The sequence below is a fragment of the Mytilus galloprovincialis genome, chromosome 8, assembly GCF_965363235.1.
Source record: "Mytilus galloprovincialis chromosome 8, xbMytGall1.hap1.1, whole genome shotgun sequence".
Taxonomy (NCBI): domain Eukaryota; kingdom Metazoa; phylum Mollusca; class Bivalvia; order Mytilida; family Mytilidae; genus Mytilus; species Mytilus galloprovincialis.
Window position 1 is genome coordinate 40,550,495 of NC_134845.1, and position 25,030 is coordinate 40,575,524.

Consider the following 25,030-nt stretch of genomic DNA (forward strand, 5'->3'; position numbering starts at 1 on the left):
GTACTCTAGGGATAAGAAAAAATGCATCCAATTTAGGAGCAAGAGTTGAATTAGGAAGATTGCCTATAGAATGCTTTATTAAAACACAAACCCTTTTATATTTAGCTAGACTATATAATAATAATATTAATCCATTGTTAAAGGAAGCTTTTTCTCTAGCACAGTCTCTAGATTTGACAGGAACTTACTCATGGCATACATATGCTAAAAATATTGTTAAAGAGACTAACGTTGACCTTAATATTCTTTCTACTTGTAAGGACATAAAAGATGTAAATAAAATAAAGAACGATATAAAGTTAAAAATGAAAAATAGAAACGAACATTTAATTCAAAATAAATTTCAAAACATCGATGATAAAAGTAAATTTTTTCTCTATAAAAAACTTAAAAAAGATTACAAACTAGAATATTATCTAAATACATCTAATTTTCAGATAAGGAGATTAATCACTAAATTTAGAATAAGTGATCACTCCCTCTTGATTGAAAAGGGGAGATATTTTAAAATCCCAAGAGAGGAACGTCTTTGCCATAAATGTAAAATACTAGAGGATGAGAAACATTTTTTACTATATTGTGAGTATAATAAAACTCTAAGAAATGACTTTTTTCATCACATATGTACAGAAAATAATAACTTTAATAATTTAAATGAAGAAGAAAAAATTCATTATTTACTAAATCCATCATCACCTTTACAAACAAATAAGTTAGGATCCTTCTTGAAAAAGTCATTAGAACTGAGGGCAGGGGACTCTTAACAACTTGTTTGTTGTTATAAATTTTAATGCTGTTGATATTTTGTATGTTTAATATGTATGTATTTATGTTTATTGTGTTTATTGTATTAATATATGTTGGTCACAAACTGTAAAGTTTATATGACAATAAAATATTTGATTTGATTTGTTAATTTTGTATTTAAACATATAAAGCTGAATATAATTAGTGGTTTTTAGGATGACTTAAAGCCAAAAGTTTAATGAGCAGCTAAAAAAATCATTTTATATATATATACATTTTGAAAAAAGTTGAATATTAAAATGAAAAATTATCAATTTTTCTACGTTCGCCATATTGGATATCATCGGAAATAAGGATTTTAAAGACAAATGTCTTGTACATTGTATTCATCAGAGGCATATAAAAAAGGTTCCTGCATAAAATAATGATAGTAGCAATACTTTAAAACACATTTCAATTACCCTCCCTAAAAATAAGCTTATTCTACTACTATATCTGCCATGTTGGATTTTACCGGAAGTAGGGTTTTTGAAGACATCTTATCTATATCATTTATCCACAAGTAGTACAAAACAAAGGTTTGTACCAAATATTATGATAGTAGCATGTTTATATCACCTTTTCACATACTAGCCTTCGATATTGGGCTAATTTAAGTATGATGTCCACAATTTCGGATTTTACCGGAAGTGAGACATTTTTTTCAAATGCCTCCCTAGCTGAGATAAAAGAGAATTGGTTGAGGTAGGTCTATGCCAAATTTCATGCTTGTTCAGGATGTGCACAATTTTTCACAAAGCCGCCGTACTATTACTTAAATTTTATCAGACAGCTTGTTAAGGAGTTTTTGAAGCAAACTTTTGAATATTTTGAAAATTTACCCTCACATTAGGTAGATCTAATTATTAGGAACATGTATGCCCTTGTCAGTTTTGTTCTTCCTATATTGGTTATCTAATCGTTAATTCAATTCCTAAGTTTTACGGCTGGCAATCTGAGTAATTTCAAACTTTTAAAATTGTGTTACAACTGTCTGTCCCGTGGGCATTTTTATTTATATTATGAGTCAAAAATTAAGTATTGAAATGGTAATTGTAAAATAAATAAAATGAGCAAAATCTATTATTGATTTCTCGTTATTTTTAGCTGAAAGCGAAGCATTGCAATAGCATGATGTAGTTTTAATCTTAAATGTTAGTCAGTGCATTTAGTGTTTGTTTCCACAAACATATTAGTAGCTAGTTTTCTCGTTTAAATTGATTTCATTTGTCATGTTGGGTCTTTTATAGCTGGATATAGTCTTGCATTCTTTTAATTGCAGTAGTTTTGGTCAGTCGTTTTGAAGATTAATAAATTTAATAAATTGTATATTCTAGACATAGTTTTACTCTATGATCTTGTCAAAATCTGTTGATGTACTAGCAGTCAAATTAGAAAAAAACACACAAAAAAAACGAACAACATCAAAAGGAAGAAGAGGTTTTGGTTCACCCATGACTAGTTATATTTGGCAAAGTTAAAGCACCTGCACCAACCCAGAAACCTATTGATGGTCTCTAATTGTATCTCAGTTTTTTACTTATCAATGCAACACTGTGATTGTGATATATCTGTGTAAAATAATGTAATGTGATATGAATGCAATAGAGACAACTATCCACCAAAAATCAAATGACGCGGGTGTTTAAAAGTTTATGGCTTTCAGCAATGTGCAAAGCCATTATGCGTAGCAAATTATAAAGGTCACGCTGACATAATGCCTACCTGATTGTGTAGCTAATAAACAAACGAAAAACGAGAGAAACGTGAATTCATAAAATAATAAAATCGGATACAATCAAATAAATACTGTCAAAATCTGTATTTTAATCCTAGAGTTTTCAATATCAAATGATACGAAAAATTACATATGTTCAACTATATTCCAACTGAAATAATCATCCTGTCTGCTGGTTCGGCGGAATCTATAAAGGAAAAAAAAGAAACAGATGATCATAATGGCAAATTCCGTAAGGAACAAGTTAAAAATTGGAACTGTTGAAACAAATTTATCCGATTTATATATAGAAGTCCCATAGTAAAAAGGATAGACATTATTAATTAGTGTAGTGTTATTTCAACTGCTGTGTTAATATACACAACAATTTACAATATGAGAGGCTGCTCACGACAATTACAAAGCGATGTAAAAGTCTTGATATGAAAACGAGAGATACGTTTACCAGCGATCAAACACGTTTGGATATATACTTTTTAAAATTACTGATGAAAAGATGAATGTGTATGAAGATTTAAAAGGAATCCAATAATGATATTCAAATTTCAAAATGCGGGAATTTGGAAAAGGTCAAAGTCGCATGAAGGTCTGTACGATAGTGTGCATGCCGACCTATTAGAATACAAAGGTCGTCATGCCTTATATATATATATTAAGCGTCACTGCAAAAAGATGAGAAAAATACATTGTCTCGAAAAGAATGTATGAGAACCAGGAGAAGAATGAATACTAATTAACCTTTATACCTGCTTTTGTCGAAACGGAGATATATTTCAATACGTATGGAGCTTACCTGAAAGCATGAATGACATGTTACCTGTAACATGTATTTTTGAATAACTTACGCTTTTGTTTGACATCTTATTAAAATATTAATTCGAATAAGATGGAATAAGCAATAGTTTATCGTCAACAGATAATCATCTACAGCTTTTTAGTAACTTCAATCATTCTCATGGTTTTTCATAAACCTATATTTTGTTTGCCTATAAAAACCAATATGATGTATTGAACGACTTTTGATCTTGAACACATAATGACTATACACGTTTTACTGCATATTTAATCCTTGTATAATATTGATAATAGATTGGAGATAATGTTGAAAACAGTAAAATAACAAAAATTCACATCACCAAAGAAAATTCTAATCGGAATGTCCCTAATTAAATGACAAAATCAAAAAGGATTGGAAAACAACTGGCATATTCCTGACTTATTTGTTATGTAGAAAATGGTAAGTGCAACATGGTTTTACAGCTAGCCCAACCTCTCACTTGTATGACAGTCGCATGAATTACATAAATGTTGATTACGCACAGAATATGTTCATGTGCCAATCTGAAGCATGTTCTTGTATTTTTTCCATCGAAATTTTTCTATTGCAAACTTTCACATTACACCCTTTTTAAAAACTAATACACTAGTATATTTAAATTTATCCCACATTTTGTATTAATATGCACGTTTTTGCATTGCCAATAACAGCCGGAAGTCAAGGTTGGTTATAAGCATTCGGGGTCAATATCGATATTAGACCTCGAAATCTATATCGAGCCCCCGAATTTGACTTCCGGTACAATACTGTCAATCAACTACTATTTGTAAACAAAATGTCATCTGAGCAGCTAGCCGATCAGGAGAGGTTTCTCCGAGTATCAAATGACGTTTCAAGTAAATTCATACAAGAAATGAAAAATAAGAATACTATGAATAAAAACAATGACGTCTGTAAAACAATAGAAAGTTATGAATCTGCTAATGAAGAAAAAAATCACCAGTGGAAATAGTAATGTGTCTGCCATTACTGGAAATCACAAAAGTTCCCATAAAGTTCCCGTATATAATAGAAAATATATCACGCCACACTGGGAAAGTGATTGTTGTATCACTTCGAAAGTTCAAAACTTTTCACAAAACTTTGTTCTCTCACTGTGAACGAACTTTGTTAACTCGCTGTGATACATTTTTTTCATTTTTTTTCAAATGTTTTTTTTTTATTTTTGTTAAAAATATTAAACATAAAGTGATATCTGCTTTCTTTTTTCTTCAGCTTGAAAATATGTCATCAATAGATTATTAAAATGTCATTTTCCATATTGGCCGTGGTATCAACACACGAACCATATCAAGCCCTCGGGCTAAAGTCCTCTGGCTTGATATGGGAGTCTAGGGTTGATACTACGGCCAATATGGAAAATGTCATGTAATAATCTATCAATATATATGATTGGTATTTCTTTTTATTAATATTGTATTGAATTTGTAGTGATGAGGAGGGGGAATGGGGTGTTACATCTTATTGTTATCAATTTTATTACGTTTTTATGTAACGACAAAAAGAAACGAATAATTTACTCACTGAAGCATAAAATGCTGTAGTTTTCACTTGTGTATTGATATATGATAGATCGTTGGTTTGTGCATTGTCTTAAGACTTTGGAGAATTAAGGGCTTATTATACTGTGTAAACACATGTCTATTGTTGAAAGCTGTAAATTACCCTTTAAATATCTTTTGAGTAATCATTTTCATCATTCGTTTCTAATAAACATTTAACCCATACCTCTTCTTAGATATATACATTTTGCTCAAATAAATTGAAATGAACTTACCAGTATGCCAATGTCTGTTTAAGTAATTTTTGTTATAAAGAAACACTGGGAAATCCCCTTTCTGCTCCCATTGACACCATCGTCTTTTCCCACACACAACAAGCCATCCACCGTCCGTTTCACAAGTAGCAGACGGAATTGGAAAATTTATGAAAAACTGCCTCTGTTCAAACCTGTAAAATGTCCATTTTGAGTGATTAGCTTTACAGAATAAGTATGAATATCCTTGATGCAAATAGAATTGGTAAGATACATGTACAAAGCTTTTTTTCATTAATTTCTAATTATACATACGTACATTGTTGCTTAATGGTATACCATTCATACTTGTAAGTTGTTTCACGAAAAATGACATTCAAAACGATTTGTTACAAAGAATTTGATTATTTCTGGATGTTAAAATGTTTCTTCATGATTGTCTGTAGACAAAAGTAAAATAACAAAAATACGATCTACAGGGAAAACTCAAAACAGAAAGTCCTTTATAAAATGGCAAAATCAAAAGACACACGAATGGAAAACAATTGTCATAGAAGCCATTCTTCGTACACACTAATATTTAAAAAATTCTTCAAATATTGAGTAAATGCTATCTAAGCTCAACTTTTATTGAAACAAGATTAGTGGTCAAAACATGTAAGTGGTAAAAATACCTTTTTGGCAATACAGTTGTATGAATAAATGAATTTCATTTTATTAAACGATATATCAGACATCTTTAAAAAAAAATGAATACAGTAGACATAACTGGCTAAATGTTTTATGAATAAAAGATTCTCTACATTACATGTCACCCTGTATTCCGAAGAACTTTGTTGTAGAACTTGTTGTTAGATCGTTAAAACTGCTGTTCAGTAGGTTCTCTTTACTGAACCAGTTCATAGTATTGGTATTCCCGCCGTTGAAAATCAGCCACGCAACTGTTACATCATTCTTTACCAATTGAACTTTAACCTAATTTGAACAAAAAGCACAGAAAAAGTATAAATGTCACGATATATATGACATTTACTTCATCTCTTTCGACATTATTCTATAGAAAAAAGGCGAATTTTATTAGATTTGATAATAATTTAATGTACTATTTCTGAAAGAGTAAAAACATCTAAACAAACTAAATATTACTGTTGTTGAACTAAGTAATGGCGATACAAAGTTTATCCAGTCTTGACCTTCAAATTTAGTCTTGACTGTCTGAATCAGTCGATCTAACTGAATTATATATTTATCTTACAAAAGTCCAGGTAGTTTGGTAGTATGGACCATTGGTGTCAAATTAAAGGATTTAATTAACAGGTAAAAAACCCAAGAATTTTCATTTGAGATTCAACTCAGATAGTCATCTTTAATTATTTCTATGAATTTTCAAATCAACTGGATTTTCATAAAAGAGGGGCGAAAGATACCAGGGGGACAGTCAAACTATTTGATCGAAAATAAACTGACAACGCCATAGCTAAAAAAGACAAAGACAAACATATTTTGGTTCATAAAAGAGGGACGAAAGATACCAAAGGGACATTCAAACTCATAGATCTAAAACAGACTGATAACGCCATGGCTAAAAATTGAAAAAGACAAACGAACAACACCACACATGACACAACATAGAAAACTAAAGAATAAACAACACGAACCCCACCAAAAAACTAGGGTGATCTCAGATGCTCCGGAAGGGTAAGCAGATTCTGCTCCATATGTGGCACCCGTCGTGTTGCTTATGTGATAATAAATCCGGTAAATAGTCTAATTCGGTAGGTCACATTCATGAAAGGGAAGGGGATTGTAGCTGACAAATAAAAGAATTTTATAAACAAAAGTACCATCTCTGAGATCAATATAAAGCTAAGATAGCTGAATAGTTTGATGAAAATCCAAGTTGATTTGAAAAAGTTATGAAAACATTTGAAGATGACTAACTAAATTAAGTCCGACCTCAAAGTTCTAGTTTTTTTGTTAACCTAGACTATTTAAATCCTTGAATTTAACAGCAGTACACCAAATTGCATATCAACCTGGGATAAAGTAAGATCAATATGTAGGACTCAAATCTATGGCAGGTTCCAAATCTATGGCAGATTCCTAATCTATGGTAAATGTGACGTTACAAACGCCAAACAACTCAAATCTATGGCAGATTTTTGTTTTCTCCAAATCTATGGCAGATCTGTGGGAGAGAGTAACATATAACGTCACAATTGAATAATGCCATATTACATCTTCGCCGCCGCTAACGATGGCGGAACCCATGGATTTGAACACCATTCAAGATGAAGTTATTTTCCTGACAAAATTTGCCGGTGGTCTAAAGGAAGATGTAACCTACTATTCCGCAGAGGGACAATATGTGCTGTACCGGTCAATGCCCGTGATAAGGGCACCGCTATTTTCAGTATCGCATATTTTTGAAAAGGAGTTTTGGTAGTAGTCGTCTACGGCCTACGGATGGCAAAGTTTATAAATTGAAAGATCAAATTCCCGGATACAAATTTTATTTGAATCCACATCAAATAAAAAAGATGAATTAACGATATCGCTGAAATAATATTATTTGAAAATTCAAACTGTTGATTTTTATTTGTTACTTTTTTATATATTTTTGAATAAAAAGCGGTCTTCTTGTTTGTTAAAGGACTTATTAGTTGGTTTAATGAAATACCATGCACAGATTAAAAAATGTTTATTTTTTACAGAGCAAATCATTTCATCTTGAAGTATGTATTAAGGTTTATGAATTTATAATTTATGACTTTGTTTGGTTGACCATTATGGAATGTTTATTTTACAAATGTTTATAGAAATGTTCCCGTTGTCGTATAGTTCCTCTTTCTTAAGACAAGGCATTGGTCGAAAATGTACTGCATTTATTGTTTTCCATTTGCAAAAAATTGCCATAAAATAAAAATAAAATCCGCCATAGATTAGGAAACTACAAAACTTGCCATAGATTAGGACTGTAAAAAATCTGCCATAGTTTTGGGTTGGCATGACGTCACATTTACCATAGATTAGGAATCTGCCATAGATTTGGAACCCACCATAGATTTGAGTCCTACAAATATATAACTGAGATAGCTGTATAGATTTATGAAAATCCAATTTGATTGGAAAATTCTTGCTTTTGTTTTTACCTATTAATTAAATCCTTTAATTTGACAGCAATGATCCATACTACCAAATTACCTGGAATTTCAGACTACACAAAGGTTATCAAATACTGAATCAGACTTATTATGTACAAAATATGGTATTTTCAGACTCTGAGCAGTTTGAAGTGATACCAAAGGACATTTAAACTCATAAGTCTTAAATAAATTGACAACGCCATGGCTTAAAAAAGACAAAACACAACATAAAAAATAAAAGGTAATCAACTCGATTAACAAAAAAAACGGAGGTGATCTCGGGTGCTCCGGAAGGGAAGCAGATGCTGCTCCACATGTGGCACCAGTCATGTTGATATTCGTTATCAAGTAGTTGACACAACATTGTATACTGGCAATTTTTTTCAAAAATCCACGTAAAATCTTGTTTGCAAGAACCAAGTCTAACCTTTTTGATTCCAGCATCACTCCAGCTATCTATTAGTGGATTTCGAACATGACGAGTAGTATTTGCTATCGCCAATGGTGTTGGAAGGTCGTAACATTCCGTCTGGTTTCGCCAAGCTGTGTAAACAGACTTTTCGTTTCCGCTGTATGCAACAAACACTGGTAACCACTTGATAACTAAATATAATATAAAAGGCATCTATCTATGATATTTATGGGTAACGTACAACATATTTAATTGCAGATAAGAAATTAAAACGATTCCGTAATCCCAAAAAATTCAAAAGGTTATGTTTCAAGACTTAAGAACAACTATTGTACAATATTAAATTTATGAAGTCTAAAGACAGAAGAATCCGGTTTAGGATTAAACAACAACATAATTTTGCGTCATGTTTTCTGGGTCTAGCAAAATGTAATATATGTAAGGGAGCATGTTGTGATGTTACACTATTGTTTCAGAAAAGGGTCAAGGTTTGGTACCATTAAAACCGCTGCAATCGTTTGCACCGGTCCTTAGTCAGGAATCTGATTTTCAGTAGTTGTCTTTTGTTGATGTGGTTCATAAGTGATTCTCCTGATAATTGAGTACTAAGTTTTCCATAATGGATTGGTAAACATTTAAGTGAAGGCAATTAAGTTTGACATTGCAAAACATGAAATGAAGGTGGAAATATTTTCCCTTTTGTAAGAATATTATAAACGGCATTTATTTTTTGCACTATTTGGCACACATTGAAAGCTTCATGAATTTATGATTTTGAAACTTATGTCAACAGCGATAAAAATTGCCAATATTTCTTCTTTTGTATGATATTCATGTATTGTCCTGATAATGGAGTACTTCTGATAACTGAGGATGTTTTGTTTTTTAAATATATTATTTTAGTTGCAAAATGCGTTGTCATGAATCAGCATTGATATAAAGTGTTAAAATTTCCCCATTTGTCAGAATATTACGTTACTGCATTAAAATGTTTCTTTTGTTTTTGTTACTTCAGAATTGATAGTTTAAAAAAAAATGAGAGCACTGTATGTTCATGTTTACAAATGCTTCTGTCGCTTTCAAAAAAATGTTTCTATATCTTTTTGTATCATATAAGCTTGTACTGGTATGAAAAGTTCCCTGTTTATAACTTTTGATGCATTGTTTGACAAAAAAAGGAAGGAATTTTTTGGATTTTTTTTTTGACAATACATTTTTTTGTCTGCAGGGATGACAGTTTTAATCAAATTAACATTATACATCATATGTAAAGGTCGATTACCAAATTAATTTTAAATGCATTAAACCATGACCTACGTCAAATATTTTGCAATTGTGTATAATTAAATTGTAATAGATCACTAGTCGTTTGTTTTATTTTAAGTCTTGACGCATTGCCGTACGTTTTATAGTATTATTGTCCAATAACTTCTGAATATATTTTTAAAAGTGATTTTTTATTTATATATCATTGCAAAATATCAATAACCCATTTAGAAAAAAAAAATCAAACTGTTAAATGTTATTCAAATCAAATTTAACATGTTTCATTACACTTCAAATCAATAAAAGTCTGTAATGGTCTATATCTGTTCTCGACTGTACTAGTTTTTACTCTACTAGTCTGAATTGACATCTAAAAGCGAATTATTATTTCATTATTTCACTTTTATTGATTATTGAAACAAACAAAATAGATCTAGATTTATCAAATCTAATAATCATGTATGGATGTAAAATCAGTAACATCACTTTACTTTATTGTGGCTGTTGGATATATCAGTATAACAAAATAGTTATATAATTATAGACTATAATTGGTCGTCTAAGCTAGATTGAGTTTCTCGTTTGAGCCGGTACGTTATTGGTCAAGTATGGTACGGACTGGTCAAGTATTGTTCAGAGCTTTTGCCGAGTACGATTTAGACTGACAAAAATAATTCAAGAACTGTTCGAAAATGGGTTGAGAATGTTTCAGACTGGTATAGTATATGTTATTCAGGTCTCAGACAGGGTATATACTGTGACATTCCCGGCTTAGAGTTTATAGCCCCTGAGCCGAAGGCGAAGGGGATATAAGCCCTAAGCCGGGAATGTCACAGTATATACCCTTTCTGAGACCTGAATTACACATATATTACGGATTACCCCTGACTTAATGTTATTTTCCAGTGCAGGTATTTGTTGACAACACATATATATTGAAAAACCCAACCTGATTTGTTCCGCATACGTGAAGGATTTTTTAATTTGCTGTGAACATAATTTTATCGTGTATGTAATAATTCATAATAACACTTTTAACATTAAATTTAAGTATTAAAAGTGTAAATTGAGTGATTTTGTATCAAAAATGTATTATTGACTAAAGCATGTCATTATTTTCCCTCTGTGAGCCTCTGACAGTCTGATAGCTTTTGACTACGTCACATAGTAACCGGTGTTATGATGACGTTTTTGAGGTTCTAATTGGGGATAAAAACGTCGTATATACCCCGGCAGTTTCCTGAATATATACTGACATCTCTGTGTTGTTATCCAATCACAAACCTCGACACATTTGTAATCCGTAATATTAGTTGTTCAGACCTCTTTCAATGGCAAAGATGAGGTTCAAGTACAAATCCGTACAATCTATTATGATTAAGATTGGGGCAGAGTTATATAAAGTAAATTCAGACCAATTCAGAGTGGTGGAGAAGATACCAGGACAGTCGAGTATAGATGTAGGCCACTTTAGACTTTTACTGGTTTGTAATGTTAGAACCAGATAGAACGTGCTTTTAAAAAAGTGATAATCTATATTCAAACTTTAAAATAAAACATAATTCTACCAGAGAAAAAGTGTAGTTATAAATTTATAAAATATTTACCGAGACAAGTACTGACTATACGGAGCCAGTGTTTACTTAACATTTGAGTAAACAAATGATATATATGTGCACTCGGCATGAACGAGCATTTATTTTAAATTATATTTGGCAGATCTTGTTTGAATAAACCACCTTAACAAAATAAGAGTGATAGTATTTATTTCAGAAAAATACATTATTCGCGCATACCTTCCGCATTATTATTTTTTCACCTCGTCTAATTGTAACGGTCTTCATTTGTTGCAATCAAATATTATGTGTGCGACAAACAATATATAAGAAACATGAATAAAACTACGCAAGCATACAAGGCATATGAGTGTGTCTTTGCTTCTGTTGATCAATATGGTTTTTATTAATATTGCCTAAAGTTATCAAAGGTACCATGATTATTATTTAATACGATCAAAATAGTTATAAAGCCAAAATAGTAATAAGTTGAAGAGCATTGAGGACCAAAAATTCCAAAAAGTTGTGCCAAGTACAGCTAAGGTAATATATTCCTTGGATAAGAAAATCCTTAGACTTTCGAAAAATTCAAAGTTTTGAAACAGGAAATTTATAAAAATGACCATATAATTGATATTCATGTCAACACTGAAGTGCTGACTACAGGGCTGGTGATACCCTCGGGGACGAAACGTCCTAGTTTTGGTAAAGTTTACTAACAAAAGTTGTCATTATATAAAAAGATGGTTGAAATGTAATGAACATTATTAATATATTTCTTGGGGATATTTCAATGATTATGTCTCATTGTTTTTTTTTTACTTCGTTTCAACAATCAAATAAAAATTTTAAACATTGAAAGTTCTTATTTAGTGATCATATTTTCTTTACATAAGCGAACCTTGTTTGTAAAAACGTAAACAATATTACTGTAGTACTCTGAAAAGTATCCGAATGTATGTTAGGAAAGTTAAAATGACTAGTGGAGTTTTAAAATTAAAGCGTTTAAAGGATATTCTTTTATAAATTAGACAAACAGTCTTTTACATGTTCATAAAGTAAAATATCCATCAGCGATATACGTAATTGTTGAATACAATTTCAATTCTATAATGCAATTTTTGCATGTTTTGTTTTAAATTTGCACCTGACAGTATCAGCAACCAAAATAAATGACCATATATCTGTACAACTATGTACATGTATACATAACACTTTACTTCGTACAAGTATTTTGCTTGTTTGGAAAAGTAGGTATGATTGCCGATGAGACTACTCCCCACCAGAGACCACGGCCTTAAACAATGAGTAAAATCTATACCGCATGCACAATTAGCAATTAAATACTATGCAGAGCTTGACTAGTTGTTGAAGGTCGTACAGTGCCCAATTGTTGTTAATCTATGTATCAGTATGTCTTTTGTGAAGAGCTGTCTTATTGGCAAGTATACTATATATTCTTATTTTCATATTGTCTGGAATTGGATATTAAAACAGTATATTAATTAAACATTTATTTATTCATATCGTTTTAAATTATTAGTGTATTTTTTCTAAAATTACTTAATATGTTAATTTTGTATGAAACGCTGCAAAAAAAAAAATAAACCCTTAAACACGGTCTTTGAGGGAAGTGGTACATATTTTTTCATGGCATTGTTCTCTATCATTACTTCAGTCTGCCACCTAATAAGTACAAGAATATTTTAGAAAAAGAAATAAAGGCTTAAAAGCTCATCACTAGTTTGCTTAAACAAGAGATATAAGACTATTTTTATAATTAAAAAAAGTTGCCCAAAGAAACGCCGCAAAAATTGTTATCCTTAACAATCTAGTCTTGAACTAAAAGTGTTTTCAATAACTTAACTTGAGTTTGATGAATTTCTTTATGGACTCTTTTTTTACTACAATTTTACATAATGCATATACAGTTTTATAAATGATTTAAGTTATATGTATTTTCAAATTTTAAAGAAACTAAGGTTTCAACTTTCTCAAGCAAAGTTGACATGAGATGGATTTACTACTTTTACTACTTATGGGTTATATATAGCTCTTCAACTGTTTTGAATCTTATACATCCTCGACTTTCAAATATTCGGATTTGAATCTTCCTGATGAAATCCATAAGTGCACTCAGAATGCATGAAATAAGTAAAGTGTTGTTTTCATTTTTGTTACAGCACAAGGTCGATAAAGCTGCAGGTGGGTTATTCAGTCTGAATGTATCATCAACTCAGTAGTCAGTATGTTGGTACTGACATGATTAATAACACGACTTTCTAAAATTGTCCGTTTACATTAGTAAGGAACTAAGATTTCAACACTCTCAGTCAAAGTTGACCTTAGATAGATTTTGCTATTTTATGTACTTTTTGGTCATATAGCACTTCAACTATTTTGGTTGTAATAGTTTCGAATTTCAAATATTCGGCTTCCTGGTGAAGGTAAATCAAGAAAAGCACTTCGAGTACATGTGAAATGGACAACATGTTGTATTATCTAACCAATTTAACAAATGAAGATAATTAGAGTATTTACATAAACATTTTATATGTATTTATTTCGTTCTGAAATTGAACAATAAATGAAACCAAACCAAAATATCGGCCAAAAGAAAAATTATTGTCTTCTTAAACATTTCATTTAGCAAGGTGACGTGTTAACAAGATTCACAAGGACAGAATCACAAGGCAGACACCAGTTAGTATAGGAAAATGATATACAAAGCTTTCCAATATGTATAGGAAATTAATATTTCGAAATCTTAGGAACAAAAGTATATAATACATAATAGATATCACAAAAAATGATTTAAGTTATATGTATTTTCAAATTTTAAAGAAACTAAGGTTTCAACTTTCTCAAGCAAAGTTGACATGAGATGGATTTCAATTATTCGGCTTCCTGGTGAAGGTAAATCAAGAAAAGCACTTCGAGTACATGTGAAATGGACAACATGTTGTATTATCTAACCAATCTAACAAATGAAGATAATTAGAGTATTTACATAAACATTTTATATATAACTCTCATTAGCTTAATAAAACAAAAGTAATTACTGACAAAGTAGCACAACGATAGATAGAAGCAAAACTATTTTAAACCTCAAAAATTATTATCATAACACAAAAATGGCAATACAAATTATAAACTTGGTGGCCAGCGTTCTGAAATTGAACAATAAATAAAACCAAACCAAAAAATCGGCCAAAACAAAAAAGTTATTGTCTTCTTAAACATTTCATTTAGCAAGGTGACATGTTGAAAAGATTCACAAGGACAGAATCGCAATGCAGACACCAATTAGTATAGGAAAATGATATACAAAGCTTTCCAATATGTATAGGAAATTAATATTTCGAAATCTTAGGAACGAAAGTATATAATACATAATAGATATCACAAAAGAAGTTCAGCAACTTTAACTTTTTTTAAAAGCAGCGGACGATACCAAAGAGACAAGAAAAATTTATCATCTCAAAAAGAAACTGAAAACACTATGAACATTTCTCTTTTAGGATACACATTCTAAACAAGAGCTTGTCTCTAAGAAAAGAAAAAATACCTATATACTTTGATATTTTAGTAGATAATTTTGTTTCAGAGACAAATAAAGGCAACAGTAGTTTAAGACGGGTGCCACATGTGGAGCAGGATCTGCTTACCCTTCCGGAGCACCTGAGATCACCCCTAGTTTTTGGTGGGGTTTGTGTTGTTTATTCTTTAGTTTTCTATGTTGTGTCATGTGTACTATTGTTTTTCTGTTTGTCTTTTTCATTTTTAGCCATGGCGTTGTCAGTTTGTTTTAGATTTATGAGTTTGACTGTCCCTTTGGTACCTTTCGTCCCTCTTTTTTTAACGCTATTTAATGTCATTAATTGATTAAGCGAGAGAACAAATTCAGGTCACAAGCCAAAACCGAGGAAACAGATCAACTTTGAAAAGAAAACAACGGAACATTAAATACACTGGACTGCTACAAAAACAAACGCCAACATACACAGAACGGAATATCTGGGTTCAGGACGTTATAAGAATAAATGGTGAACCTGGTTTTATTGCTAGCCAAACTTTCCGCTTATATGGCAATGTTAAAACTACCGCAAAAATGACAATATCACCTGATAGGAATACCTTATAAATAAACGGAAGAACACTTCTAAGAATTTCCTGTATGAAGTCAGCCTTATAACAAGTTGGAAAGAAAAGGGGCACAAAGCAATACCAACTCTTTCAATTTGTCTTTTAGTTCGGAAAGAGGAATACTTGTGTAAAATGTAGAAAAGTCTAATGTTTTAATATTATTGCAAGATGACATCACAGGTAAATTTCTAAAGATAGAATATACAAATTGGATGTAAGTTTGTAATGGTGTTATTTTATGTATTGTCCAACCATTACAAGAATTTTAATATAGAATTGTGTTAGTTAATGTGTTATCATTTGTATTTTCAATCAAAATCTTACAAATGTCTATGAATTTGGTAGATCCCTATAAATTTGATATCAATAAAACGGGAATTTTTTGTAACAATAAGATATAATTTCAAACAAAATTTGTAGTACTTGTTTATTAGAAAAGTAAATTTAAAGTCAAATGATGCCACCGCGTTTGGGTTATTCCCGTTCTTCATACTTTTACTTCGTTTTATAGAAAATTCAGATGCTTTATCTTCAAACGTATAAAATTACTTGCACAATATTTTTATATTTACTTGCGGTTCAAATTGATCGATTAAAAATCAAAAATTTTATAAAAATCCGTTTGATTGGCAATATACGTACCTGTCACCTGAAATAATTAAACTAATATGTAATCATTAAATGTTAAGTTGCTGATTATCTGTGCTTTTTATAATGTAAAATGTTAAAATACTTGTTTATAGTAAAGCTCCACAGACCTTTTATCATTACTTTTGAATCTTGAAACTGTTCCATTGCTGGACTACAACTAGTCTCCAATTTACATATGCTCGATACTTTTTCATAGTTTGAGGAACAACAACTTTGGTCACTGGTACACAAGGTTGCACAGGCTAAAGCTGACCTTACTGATTTAGTTGATATGCTACCAGAAAGAAGTCTTTTATGTTTTACCATGTCAAAATTCCTCCAGTTCGTCTGATGAAGAGCGACATTTGATAAAACTGAACTTGTCAATATTAAAAATGTACAGTCTAAAAGAATCATTCTAAATTTTGAAAAGCATTAATTTGAGGTTAATATCAGTAGGTTTCTGTGAGATCGATGACTATGTATAATAGCGATTAAACATTCTTTTTTATATTATAAAGACACGTCAATCAAACAAAATCTTTATGCTCATACGTTTTAAAAACCAATACATCTTCCGCCTGTAAATAACCATTACAAACGGCTGTAATACAAAAAATGAACTGGAAATTAATCTACTACAAGTAGATGTAATTTGAAGCTATAGATAGGTTAAACGGTATAAAGCGAGCTTAAATATACTTTTATAAAGAAAAACTCAATAAAAAGGTTTTGATGTTAAATAAAGATTTGATAATCATTTGCAATGAAAATAAAAAGAGGTGTTTTGAGTCAGGCGTTTTAAAATAACTTAATTAAGAGAGCTAACAAGTTCAGGCATTGTCTCTGTGGCAAAGTGCTATATTTATCATGAAGGTTTTAGAAAAAAACATTTGTTGCGAAAACAATAGTTCTTATATGTTTAGGTGCACGTCAATTCGCTAATTTATAATTTGAACATATTCATTTTTCTTTAATGACATTGATCTGTATGATGTTCCTATATACAATTCTTCATTGAATCAAGTTACCAATATTAGGGTGTTATCTAGATTACAAATAGTGTTTGTTCCTGTTGACCGATCTTTCATGGTTAAACCGATCTTGGAACTTCAGGACAACATACCTATCTAAAAAAAGGCAACAGTAGTATACCGCTGTTCAAACTCATAAATCCATGGACAAAAAACAAAATCGGGGTAACAAACTAAAACTGAGGGAAACGCATTAAATATAAGAGGAGAACAACGACACAACACTACAATGTAACACACACAGAAACGGACCAAGCATCAGACAAAATCCCACGAGAATAACAAATATAACATCAAAACCAAATACATGAATTTGGGATAGACGACTATCTAAAATTGTCTGATTTCAATTCCCTCAGACAAAGTTGATCTTAAGATGGATTTGGCTATTATATTTTAGTACTCCTGGGGCAGTTAGCGGTTCCATTGATTCGGTTTTTATGCATACTTGGCTTTAAATTTGTCTGATTTGGATGGTTCTGGTGAAGGTAAAAGCAAGAATAGCGCTTGCGACGCATAAAGATTATATAGTGTTGTTGTTTACAGCTGATAATTGACTATCAGTCCATGATGGTATATAACTTTAAATATTGACATATCTGCCCTAATATACCTGATTGTAATAAAATAAAAGCTAAAACTGCACTGAAATGTTACATTTAGCTTATCGAATATTTGAGACATCGATTGAGAGAAAATAAATCCGGGTTACAAACTAAAACTGAGAGAAACACATCAAACAGAAGAAGAAAACAACGAAACAACAGAAACACTTAAGTGCAACATACTAAGAAACGAACTATAAGATAACAATTGCCAAATTCCTAACTTGGTATAGGACATTTTAAGAAAAAAATGATGAATTGAATCTTGTTTTGTGGCTAGCCAGACCTTCTGCTTTTATGGCAATGTTAAATATAACACAAAAATGGCAACAAATGGAAGAATATTCAGGACAAAGAAATACACAAATAAACAATACAATAGAATGTTACGACATGTTAATAGTTATTAAAGGTACCAGGCATTTAATTTGATACGCCAGATGCGTATTTCGTCTAAACAAGACTCGTCAGTGACGCTAAGGTCAAATAAGTTAAGAAAACCAAAAATAGATGAAGAGCATTGATCACCAAAATTCCAAAAGGTTGTGCCAAATACGGCTAAGGTTATCTGCCTAGGATTAGAAAAATCAAAGACTTTGTAGAACGTCACCAGTGTCCAAGCAGAAAATTGATGAACCAGGGGCACGTCAAAGAACGTCTCGTCCTTTTTCTTAAAAAGGTTCATTTGAAGGTACCAAGACTTTGTTGATAAATATTCCGTAAAAATCACAAAAATACTGAACTCCGACGAAAATTCAAAACGGAAAATCCCTAATCAAATTGCAAAATCAAAAGCTCAAACACATCAAACGAATGGATAACAACTTTCATATTCCTGACGTGGTACAGGTATTTACTTATGTAGAACATTGCGGATTTGACCTGGTTTATAGATAGCTAAGCATCTAACTTGACAAACAAAAATACCCCACCCCAATGTTAATTCAAAAAAGAGGAAATCGATCAAAACTGACATAATCAAACGCTAATAATAATCGGAACAAATGAAAAACAAATACTTTATTCCTTACTTAGTAAGTAAATTAAATAAAGACAACAGTAGTATACCACTGTTAAATAGTGAATACATGTAGCTATTTAAACCTGCTTTCAAAGCGAGGCAAATCTCCTGCTTGTATGCCAGTTGTTTATAGTTCTGTTATATTAGGCAGTCCCAATAGACAAATAATGTTTGCACCTGTCCTAAGTCAGGAATCTGATGTACAGTAGTTTGTTTATGTAATATATACGTGTTTCTCGTTTCTCGTTTTGTTTATATAGATTAGACCGTTGGTTTTCCCGTTTGAATGATTTTGCACTAGTAATTTTGGTGCCCTTTATAGCTTGTTGTTCGGTGTGAGCTAAGGCTCCGTGTTGAAGGCCGTACTTTAACCTATAATGGTTTACTTTTTAAATTGTTATTTGTATGGAGAGTTGTCTCATTGGCACTCACACCACATCTTCCTATATCTATTAACGTAAATGTGACAATGGCTAGGATCCAGCGCGACTTATAAACATTCGAACGAAACTAAGGAAGAAGTGCGTAGAAGGTAGTAAAAATACATCACTGACATACGACAAAACAAATTCAAACAAGCATACAAATGGATGAAACAAAAACGTTTTTGACCCAATCAGAAATGTTTTGATTGTTAATAGAAAGAACACCACCAATAAACTAGTATTATAGATAGTACTATTCATAAAACATAATGCCCAATGGTACAAGATGGCGGGCAATGTAACATTTTCCTCATACTTAATATTGATGATATAATCCGATTAATAACATATGATGTAAGTGACATATTTCGCCCAACCACAAAGAGTGCAGAATTATACAACCAACTAAGCATATTATGCAAAATTTCTTTTAAGGAAATATCGTTTATTGTGTTTGATAATGAGAATATACGTTTAGTAGTACATTGCGTCGTAGTTCAACCAAAGAAAAGAATGGACTTTCTGCGTATACAAAGATAGACACTCTATGTTTTATCTAATTGACAACAAAGCAGTAAAAAGTCAACGCGCTGTAATATTTATGTGATATGTTTTTTTTTCTTCTTCCTTAAAAACAGATCGTGGAGAAATCAATGTCACATTTGCGGTAAAAAGTTAACCAAGAAGAAAGACCTTCAAAGACACAATGATTCAGCCTCGACAACAATATCTGTACATGCTTATAATGCAACAAACGTTTCAACAGTAAAGACAAGTACTCGGTGCACGGTCGTAGGTACATTGTAACATGCAAATGCTGGAACTTATACATCGACACCTAGAGTGAGTGTGACTTTCATGTCACATCATGTCTCGAAAAAATATCAGTGTACGATTAGTGAGAAAAAATACAAAAAGATTACAAGAAAAATCGACGGATGTATGTCAAGTAATGTGATTTTATTTGATCAATACAATATATAGTATATTATATCGGGTTAAAATGAAGATATCAAACGACATTCAAGAAATTAAATTGTAGATCACTTTGTTATGATTGAAATATCCTGCGTTGTGAGAACGAGATTAATTGGATTCGTATAACAACATCGAAGGGATTAATTAAGTAGTAAAAAAAATAAAGGCATCGAAATTTTTTTTTTTCAGGTGAACAATTAAGTTGTCCAAATGAGATTAATTATATTTTCAGTATCAAATTGACTTATTTGTAACGATATTCATAGGATTAAGTTGTGGTGATATTAAAGGGATTTATTTAAAAAATCAAAACAAATAAAAATGAAAGGTTCGGAATATCGTGTTTTATCAAGCCGAGAGGTTAATTAGTCAAAATGAGATTAATATCGTGAGAAAAATGTTATAACTTACAGAGTGATCTCCCATTTAAAATTAAAATTAAAACATTAAATTTCAGGTTATAAACAAATGTTTTGCAACCTTTTACAAAACGCTGCGTCAAACCCAAAACGGCACGTGAATAAAGTCAACAAAACTAGGATCCATCACAACCTCTTCCCAACCCGGACCGAATACAGAACTAAATTTTAAATCGATAACTTCAATTTTGAAACCTTCCTTGTATATATATATGCGTTACATAACCACTACATTATTGGATGATTTGTCTGCTCTTATGAACACAAACCTTTTTGAGAGTACTTGTGGTTTATATCTCTATTCTAGAAATGTGTATATCATGAACTGTATTATTAATTTCAGAATCGTTTTCAAAATGAGATATACGAATATAACATATTCATTCTTTTTAATCAAATAACTCTCTACAGATCTTTTATGAGATTTTTCACGTCAATTTTGTACAGCAGGCAGACAGAGCATTATTGCCCTAACTGTTTCCAATCTATATAGTAGCTAAAACAACATGTACTGATGAACCGCACGTCAACAAACGACAACAACCAATCTAACAGGCCCCAACCTTCACCCTTATGCGAAAAAGCTAGTAGTATAAGATTAAAACATCATAACACACACTTTAAAATATCAATTGAAATGGCTTTACTCGATAAATAAGACATTCAAACAAAAACTTACACGGAACGAAAAACAATCATTTATAAATGACACAATATAAATACATCATTAAAACATAGGTGTCTATATATATATTAAGCACATGTATTGCAATTTCATGAGTTGCCATCCACGAGTTTACTACACTCTTGAATTTAGTAAAAGATGCTTCAGTTCTAGAGTGGTATGGCAACTCATTCAGGTAATTATTTATGGAATGAAATATGTCTAAATATAAGGATATAAGGCAAACTTACTAATTTTTATCTTATGGTTCAGATTTGACAGTTGCATATGATCCACATTATAATTATTTTTCAGTTTCAAAACTTTAAATTCCACTAAATATATTTTTTAGTTTCAAAACCTTAAATTCCACTAAATATAATGAAGGTAGATTCATGGTATACCGCCATCTTGGATTGTACAATCCCAGTTCAAAATCGGTCTAGTTATTTGCCAAAATCTGCAAATATGGAGACAGATTTGCAAAAATTGGTTCGACTGTCTATTTATTTATAGAAAACTTAGAAATTTATTGTATACATTACTCAAAATATTTAAATAAATATCAAATATTGTGGTGTTATAATCATGTTTTTCCAAATAAGCCATTTAAAGGGAGATAACTATTTTTAGAGAGAAATATATACTGGACTGATAGGTAAATTTTTTATTTTGTTTTGTAGCAATAAAACAAGTTCGGTGACACCATTTTTTTTTCTTTTCTTAAAACATATTAATATAAACTAACTTATCGTCTAACAATTTACTTCAAAATTCTATCTCATAGATTTTTTTAATGCACACAAAATCTCAAATGTGTTTTTTCATGAACAATCTAACCAAATTTAGGCAAATTTCAACGACTCATCATAGCTTGGAAAATAGCACGGTGACCCATACTTTTATATCTTTATGTATCTGTATTTCCCACTTCTGTAAAAATGGATTGGTTCGTCACAGATTCCTTTCAGCTATTGTGTGACGGGTTGGTCTGCGCATAAATTAGACGCGCTTGCTGAGGAGTGCTGATTTAAACTCCTCGGTTGTAGTAACGCACAATACCGAGTCCTCTAGATGGTTCCAATCTGAATCTGAATCTGAGTTAATACGTTGCAGGGCCAGAACATGGCATCAATGGCATGTGGAGAGAGGCGCTGGAAAATTAGTCCAACGTTGTGAGAGCAACCGAAGTTTTAAAGCATTCAATTGTCTTAGCACACACGAGATTGTCTGATAGTCTATTCCAATCGGATATTGCTCTTACAAAGAATGACTGTTTGTATTGTTCTGATTTTCTAGGTTGAATTTTGAAGCACCGGCTGTTGTTTTGAGCAAGTTGGCTATAGTTTGTCTCCCTTGAGGTTGGATGTGGGATATTTTGCTCGGATAATTTTCTTGTGTTTTTGAAGCTTTTTACAAGGAATTTCGACAACATATTTGGTGAGCTAGAACAATTTTGTACAATCACTATATTTTCACATAGCATGATAATAAATACAACTTTAAAATCAATAGATCGGCAACACAAACTTTGTCAATGTGTAAAGTAATGAATAGTGAACTGTTTTAATCCACCCGTTAGATTATTTATTCAAAATGAACAGTGACAAAAGTGTAAACAATGAACCAGACTTAATATTCACTGAATTGCAACCCTGTTCCCTACAATGCAGTCAAAATACTTATATACACAATAACTTTGATACGGAAATTACATCAAATAGCTCACAAGACATCATCAGACAATTTCTTGGTTCTCAAAGCGAGCATATGGCAAACCCGTTTGATTATACCCCGTCTACCAATATGTCTAACCAAGACCCTGACCCAAAGACATTAGTATTACAGAGCATTGAAGATCAATGTAATGGCCTACCCAAAGACACTTTCGTTACCCGATTGGTTCAATTTTGTGACAATGACGCAATAGCTCTAGAGCAACTACGATTACAATATTTTGTCATAGCAAAGCAAAGACCGGACTTTCCGTTTGCATCTGCAATTTTGAAAAAACGCATGCAACCAAAAACAAAGAAAGGCGAGCCATTGGTAAATAAGCTTGGTCGTGATTGCTTTTCCCTCCGTCTTGCAACTAAAGGCGAATTTTGCGATGATTTAAAAGAAGCTCTAAGTATTAAATCATCGATAAGGGACACTACTTGTGTGGATGACTTTGTCACATCTACCCCGCAGCTGTATGTAGATAGTTCCATTAGAGACACTTTGATACATGTCGAAAGTTCAATAATTGAATTAAAGATTGCCCACGAGAACGACAAATCTGCTTTACTGTGTAAAATTGATAGTTTACAAAAACAAAATGTAAAACTTAATGATGATTTCACTAAGCAAAAGGAACGCATGAATAACATTCAAAATCAATTAAACTTGGCTAGAACTGCAAATAATAAACTAAATGATAATTTAGCATGTGTTAAATCGGAACTTAAAAGTGTGTCACTAAAGCAAGTAGATTTAGCTAAGGATAACTCGAATACCACAGAAACAATGCGCTTAGCAAACAACAAAATAAAAGAAATCGAACTTGTTATTGTAAACAACACAACGGCTGTTTCGAAATGCGAAGCTAGAATCTCTAAAGTATCTGTCGTAGCAAATGAAACAAAAACCCGTTTGAATTCTGAAGCAGCACGCATCACAAATATAAGTGATATCCGCTCAACTGGAATTTGTAGTGTTAAAAGTAAGGTGCTTCTGTTAAGTGACCAAGTAAAGGACGTCAATACCGCTTTAGAGGATTTTCAGACAAAAGTTAATTCATCTATGACATCCACTAGTGAATTACGAAGACGCGTAGTTAATGTCGAAAAGAACGTCCAAGCGAGTAAACGTAAAGTAATGACTTACGCAGCAGCCGCAGTTCAAACATCAGATAAATCTGTATCTGTTGAACCTGTGGATTCTCCGATTAGGTCCGAGACACCTCGCACTTCAACTTTATGTCCGACATTACCTGCACACGATCGAAATCGTGTATCTCAAGAGACAATATCTAATACGGATAATCAAGTTAGAAACATGTCAACTTCATCCAAAACAACGAACATTCAAGCAAATGACACAAACAGTATTTCGGTACATTTTCCAAGATCAGTATGCAACCCAAAAACTTCGGACTTTAAAGGTTTCACTCGTAAAAGTAGACGTGTTAGTCGTTTCTATATAGGCGGGATCGATAAATCATGTAGTTCTGAAGATAATATGCGATATTTTCTTTCCGAGCGGAATATACGTGTGACATTTTTAAGATATTTCAATAGACCATCAAAACGTACTGCCGCCGCTCAACTCAATATTGTAGCAGATGATGAACATTTAATAACTCATCCAGAATTTTGGCCCCAAGGAATTTACATGAAACAATGGTTACCGTGGGAGCAATTCGCCAGTGAACATTCTATAAACCCTTCATAATGACTGTTGCTAAAGAAAAACTTAATCTAATGTGTTGGAATTGTAGAGGTGTTTTTTCGTGTATACCGTTCCTAGCTGAAAGTCTTCGAATGTATAATGTAAATGTATGCGCCTTATCAGAACATTGGCTACGTACTTTTCAATTACATGTTCTTGATTCGATTGATAAGAATTA

At 31.7% G+C, this 25,030-nt stretch overlaps 1 long non-coding RNA gene across 1 annotated transcript; it reads right to left on the bottom strand.

The window, feature by feature from the left end:
* Window positions 1-5,934: 5,934 nt before the first annotated feature.
* On the bottom strand, window positions 5,935-16,668 carry LOC143043282 (uncharacterized). Its single transcript, XR_012968291.1, has 3 exons — window positions 16,403-16,668; window positions 8,692-8,867; window positions 5,935-6,093 (listed from the first exon to the last, which is right to left on the bottom strand). It is a non-coding gene; the product is annotated as an uncharacterized LOC143043282 (long non-coding RNA).
* Window positions 16,669-25,030: the final 8,362 nt, after the last annotated feature.